The sequence below is a fragment of the Pteropus medius genome, unplaced genomic scaffold (assembly GCF_902729225.1).
Source record: "Pteropus medius unplaced genomic scaffold, Ma_sr-lr_union100, whole genome shotgun sequence".
Taxonomy (NCBI): Eukaryota; Metazoa; Chordata; class Mammalia; order Chiroptera; family Pteropodidae; genus Pteropus; species Pteropus medius.
Window position 1 is genome coordinate 209,575 of NW_024354360.1, and position 6,357 is coordinate 215,931.

The following is a 6,357-nucleotide window of genomic DNA, read 5'->3' on the forward strand; positions in this document are numbered from 1 at the left end:
GCAAACTTGTAACTTATTCCATCTCCAAAGTTGAAAAAGATCTGACAGTTACTAAAATAAATAATTTCTCAATTGTGTTCTGGTGGCGGTGGGCCCAGTGGCTGGGAGCCTGGTGGCCGCAGCAGGAGTGTTGGAGGGGGGAGGCCCCCAGCTGAGTGAGGTGCTCATTCAGGACAGGCACAGTCCACTTGGCTGAGCAAGGCTCAGAGTAAGGCAGTGTTCCTCACAGAAGAACACATCCAAAAAGTTGGTCTTCTTCTGCTGGTCTGGTATGATTTTGACTCCCTGGTTGCTCCCATGGGAGCTGTTACCTTTCAACATTTTTTGTGTAATTTTGCTTTGATGTTTCTGGTGAAACATGCATTCTCCATATTGATGGAGAGTGAAAAATGCATTCTCCATATTGATGTTGGCCTTGGTGCTGGTCTCCATGAACTTAATTCCATAGTCCAGGGCCAGCTTTCTCCCCGTTCTTTGGACACTTCTCTCTCGTTATTCATGTCGCACTTGTTCCCAAGTATCATCTTTTTGACATCTACAGAAGCATGCTCCTCAATGTTCAGAATCCAATTTGGCTCTTGTAAAAGGACTTCTCATTGGTGATGTCACAGACCAGAGTGATGCCCTTTGCACCCCCGTAGTAGGCTGTTATGACCGTCGACACTATTCCTGGCCAGCTGTGTCCCATATCTGTAGTTTAAAACTCTTGCCATTGAGCTCTATGGTCCTGGCTATAAAGTCAATTCCTATGATGGAAATGAAAATGGAGTTGAAGGTGTCCTCGGAGAAGTGGAACAAGACTAGATCTTCCCCACCCCCAAGTCCCCGTTCAGCAGCTGATTGAACAGGTAATCACAGGTCTTCGCCATATTATACTCTCTGTCCGATGGGAGATCCCAGCAACTTTATTAAAATTATATTACCAAGAAAGATTCAGTTTAATGATATGTAAATCATTTATTCATATTTAAAGTAGCAGAAATATCTAAATTTGAACATGAAAACCACGGATTTGAAAGGTATACTCTGTCTGAAATCGCATATGAGGAAAGATCAGATTTGCATAATATTTTAGGACAAGCTGTGTAAATACAGTTCATGGAATTACCATTACAGCTTAAATTTGGAGAGAGTTAACAAAATTTGGTTAAACTCAGATACTTACAAGATCATGTCTCTTATTTGTCTGTTTTTCATCAGCAAAGGCTTAGCCAAAGGCAGTAATCACCCAGCTCTCTCAATGAGCAAGTTGGGGCCCAGTGCCTTATAAAGTGACTTAGTGTTGCTTTTCCTCCTGCCTAGGATGGATGCAGCCAGTTTAGAACCAAAGCTCCCTGGCCAGTAACAGTTTTGATCACTCATGGAGTCTGAGAGGAGAAAGCTACTTGAGGAGGAATTGTCTACAGTAAACCCACTGACTCATTCAACAAGTAGTAGTGCCAGGGTGGGTAGGGTGAAGATGGGTGATCTGTACCAAGAAAACAAGGGGGTAAATAATTGGGGCTCAGTAGGTGGCCATTCCAGCCTAGCAAACCTGTTCCTCAGAAGAAATATAAGTCCGTGTGTTTGGTTTACAGATTAGAAGCTTAGACTTGGAAAGGTGAACCAATTTACAATTCAAACAGCTAGTGGGTGACAGCACTCACGCTCCAGACCTGGCCTGACCATGCTGACATGAGAGCAGGCAGCAGGTTGCCCAGGAGTAGGGGCCACACAAGTGGGCGTCTCTGGGAGACTAGCTCAGTAGTCGCCCTCTGTACCCCTCTTGGCTTGCACTGGGTCCTTCCCAGAGGTGAAATCAGAAGGACTTGTTTCCATTTACACATGAGCTGTGAGTACTGAAGCACACAGCCTGTGCTTATCATCCCTGTGAGAGCAGTGTGTTTGCCTCCTGTACAAGCACAGAAAACATCACCCATGAGTTAGGAGGAAGGAACCAATTTGGAGAATGGCAGACAATCCACAGAAGGCGGGAGAATCAAATTTGGAAACCTCATGGGAATCAGGCCACCAAAAACGATTTAAATGGATGGACCCCCACCCCTCATTCTGTATTTATACTAGTCCATAGGAGGCAAAATTCCAGACAGACCACTGTCATGACACATGCCCACCATTGACTGCTCTGCTAGAAGAATCCATTGGCTTTGAAGTGAGAGAGCAGAGTATTTTTTTGTTTGGACTTCAGATCCCTTTTATTTGTTTATTTGTTTATTTTTTAAATAATTTTTTATTTTTCAATTACAGTTGATATAAAATATTATATTAGTTTCAAGTGTACAATATAGTGATTAGACATTTACATAACTTATGAAGTGATCACCTGATAAATCTAATACCCACCTGACACCATACATAATTATTACAATATTATTGACTATATTCCTCATGTTATACTTTACATCCCCATGACAATTTTGTAATTACCAGTTTCTACTTCTTAATCCCTTCCCCTTTTTCACCCATTCTCCCTAAGCCCCTTCTTATCTGGTAACCATCAAAATGTTCTCTGTATCTATGAGTTTGTTTCTGTTTTATTTTGTTCTTTAGATTCTACATGTAAGTGAAATCATATAACATTTGTCTTTCTCTGTCTGACTTACTCCACTTGGCACACTATCTTTTAGGTCTAACCACGTTGTTGCAGATGGCAAAATTTCATTCCTTTTTATGGCTGAGTAATATTTCATTGTATATATGTACCACTTCTTTATCCATTCAACCAGGTTGCCTCTCTATCTTGGCTATTGCAAATAATGCTGAACTGAACATATAAATTCACATGTCCTTTCAAAGTAAGGTTTTGGGTTTCTTCAGATAAATACCTAGAAGAGGGATTACTGGATTCTTCTTTGTCTCTTGACAGCCTTTGTTTTAAAGTCTATTTTGTCTTATATAAGTATTGCTATCCCAGCTTTTTATATTTCCATTTTTGTAAAATATATCTTTCCATCCTTTTACTTTTAGTCTGTGTGTCTTTTGATATGAAGTGAGTCTCTTATAGGCAGTATGTGTAAGGGTCTTGTGTTTTTATCCATTCAGTCACCCATGTCTTTTGATTGGAGCATTTAATCCATTTACATTTAAACTAATTATTAATAAGATATGTAATTATCACCATTTCATTATGCATATTTTTAATCTTTCTTCTCCATCTTTTTCTTCCTCTTCCTCTTCCTCTTCTCCTTCTCTTTTTCCTCCTCCTCCTTCTTCTTGTTTCTCCAACATTTCCTGTGATACTGGCTTGGTATTGATGAACTCTTTTAGCTTTTTCTTGCATGGAAATCTTTTTATCTATCTTTCGATTCTAAATGACAGCTTTACTGGGTTGTAGGTTCTTGCTTTTCATTGCTTTGAATATTTTGCGTCGATCTCTTCTGGTCTGCAAAGTTTCTGTTGAGAAATCAGCTGACACTCTATGGGAGCTCCCTTGTAGGTAACTAACTGCTTTTATTTTGCTGCTTTTGAGATTTTTTGTCTTTAATCTTTGACATTTTAAGTATGATGTATCTTTGTGTGGGTATGTTTGGGTTCATCTTGTTTGAGACTCTCCGAACTTCCTGGGGTTGTGTGTCTATTTCCTTCACCAGGTTAGGGAAGTTTTCCATCATTATTTCTTCAAATAGGTTTTCAACTCCTTGCTCTCTCTCTTCTCCTTCTGGTACCCCTATGATGTGAATGTTGTTATGTTTGATGTTATCTCAGAGGTCCCCTAAACTATCCTCTTTTCTCTCTCTCTATCTCTATCTCTCTCTCTCTCTCTCTCTCTCTCTCTCTCTGTCTGTCTGTCTCTGTCTCTCTCTCTCTCTCTCTCTCTCTCTCTCTCTCTCTCTCTCTCTCTCTCTCTCTCCTTATTTAGTGTTCTGGTCTACCTTCTCTTCTAAATCACTGATTCAGTCCTCTGCTTCATCTAATTTACTGTTGATTCCCTCTAATGTATTCTTCATTTCAGTTATTGTATTCTTCATTTCTGAATGGTTCTTTTTTATGTTTTCTACCTCCATTTTTGTTTCCTAGCTCTGTTAAAGTTCTCACTGAGTTCATCTACTCTTCACCTTAAGTTCATTGGGCATCTTTATAACCTTGAATTCTGCATCTGGTTGATTTTTTATCTCCATTTTTAGTTCTTTTTCTGGAGCTTTGTTTTGTTCTTTCATTTGAGACATGTTTCTTTGTCTCCCCACTTGGATTGCCTCCCTGTTTTTTTTCTATGTATTAGGTAGAGCTCCTATGTCTCCTGGTGTTAGTAGAGTGGCTTTATGTAGTATGTGTCCTATGGGGCTCAGTGGCACATTCTTCCCTGGTCGCCTGAGCCAGGTGCTCCAGGTATGGCCCTTGTATGGGTTGTGTGATCCTTCCTATTGTAGTTGAGACTTGGTTTCTGTTTGCATGTCAGTGAGAGGGACTGACCCTGGGCTGATTGGTTATGAGGACTGGCCAGTGAAGGGGTTTAGAGCAGGATTCACTTTAGCAGGTCTCTTGTGCCTGCTCAGTCTGCCCTGTTGGTCTGTTGTCCTCGGATGCAGCTCCAGTGGTGCTCTGGCTCACTTGGAAACCAGCCACCAGGTGTGCCAGCCCCAGGGCCTTTTGGGAGGGGTCCCAATGAAAGCCAAGTTCAGCTGAAGATCATACCATGCACTGGGCCACCTTGCAAGAGTCACCAAGCAATCTGCAGATGGCTACCACCGGCACTAGCCTTAGAGGTGCCTCGAGAAGCCAAGCCATGAACCAAAGCTGGCTGCCACTAGTGCTGGTCTTGGGGCTGCTCAGCAAAAGGTACAAGGCACACCGAGTCCAGATGCTTTTGTTTGGGTTATGTGAACCTTTGAGCTATTTTAGGAAAGTCTGAAGCATGGGCCAAGACAGGCCATTTGTGTGAGAAATCCACTGGAAAAGGCTTTGGTGGACTGGAAAGTTGGGTGGGGCGGAATTTCAGGGCATCACTAGGGCAGGGCAGCCAGTGTTAGCCAGGTTGATGAAGACCCAGATATAGTGGCTGCTGTGTCTACATTTGGAAGTAGGCAGGGCTCAAGTAAGGAACAATGGATTCTGCCGGCACTTCTGTCTGAGAGAAAGCTGCCTCTCCAGCCCTTGCCCTGAAGCCAGATAACTTAGTTCCTACCCATATGTCCCTGGCACCTTTCAAGCTGCTGCCCCAGCGCTGAAGCTCAGAGTGAATGAGTCCATCAATGAGTATATCCATGCACCGGCCCCTTAGAAGGAATGTTTGTGACTCCAGCTGCCCTCCATCTCACTTAGCCACAATTTCTGTTGGGTTTTACAGCCAGAATTTGGGTAGACTTCTCTTCCTGGCTCTAGAACCCTGGACTGGGGAGCCTAGTGTGGAGCTGGAACCACTCCCTCTTCTGGAGGAACCTCCACAGTCGAGATATCCCTCCCAATTTTCAACCACCACACATGAGTATGAGACCACCCTGTTCTGTGTCTCCACCCTGCCTGCCAGTCTCAAGGTGGCCTCTTCTATATGTCCCTAGTTGTTGGACTTCTGTTCAGCTAGATTTCAGGCTACTCCCAATGATGGCTATTCTGTAGTATAGTTGTAATTTTGTTGTGGTCGTGAGAGGAGGCAAGCTCAACATTTATTTTCTTCACCATCTTGACTGGAAGCCCCAGGTCCCTTTGAGAACAGAATATTTTCATTTACAGTCCCACCAAGACTCATCTAGAGGAGCAAGGGAATTTCTCAAATGGAACCTGTGATGCTGATAGGGAAAGAGTGATGGTTACCATGAAGGCAAAATAAAGCTCTGTTCAATTCACCACAGCATGGTAGTCTGTGGAGCTGCCAGTTCTTTAGGGGACATTTATACCACCATCTGTGGACTTACCACCCTCAAGCCCTCTCTCAGTTTGCTTGAGTGGCTGGGTACAGAGAGGGAAGGTGAGTGAGTGTTCAGGTTCATCCTGGTCTCAGAGCTGGAGAGGGTTTTAGGAATTTCTAGTCCAAGTCCAGCTTGGGTTGCCTGCCAGGGAGAGGAAGACCAGATCATGGGCACCCTAGAGTTGATAAGAGAGTGGGACCTATGAGAAATGAAACACTTTGACTCAGGCATTGAAAGGATCACTTAAACTGCAGCCTAGAGACCAGACTATGGGGACCACAGTGGGGAAGCTCTTGGCATTGAAGGGAAATGGGGTGGCTGAGATGGGAGTGGGAGTGGTCACAGGAGGGGCACTTGCATCTGAAGACACTCAGAAGGGGAGGCAGTGAGACTTAGGACAAGCTGGACTCAGGCTAGAGAGGACACATGGATTGCCCTCTAGGCACAGATGCTAAAAGGGTATCTGCTCTGAGCATCTGGTCACTTAGGGCACCTTGAAAGACATTTAAACAGC

The 6,357-nt window shown here is 43.4% G+C and overlaps 1 pseudogene; it reads right to left on the reverse strand.

Moving 5' to 3' along the window:
- Positions 1-168: 168 nt before the first annotated feature.
- LOC120594140 (ras-related protein Rab-8A-like) lies at positions 169-884 on the reverse strand (annotated as a pseudogene).
- Between the last annotated feature and the right edge of the window lie 5,473 nt (positions 885-6,357).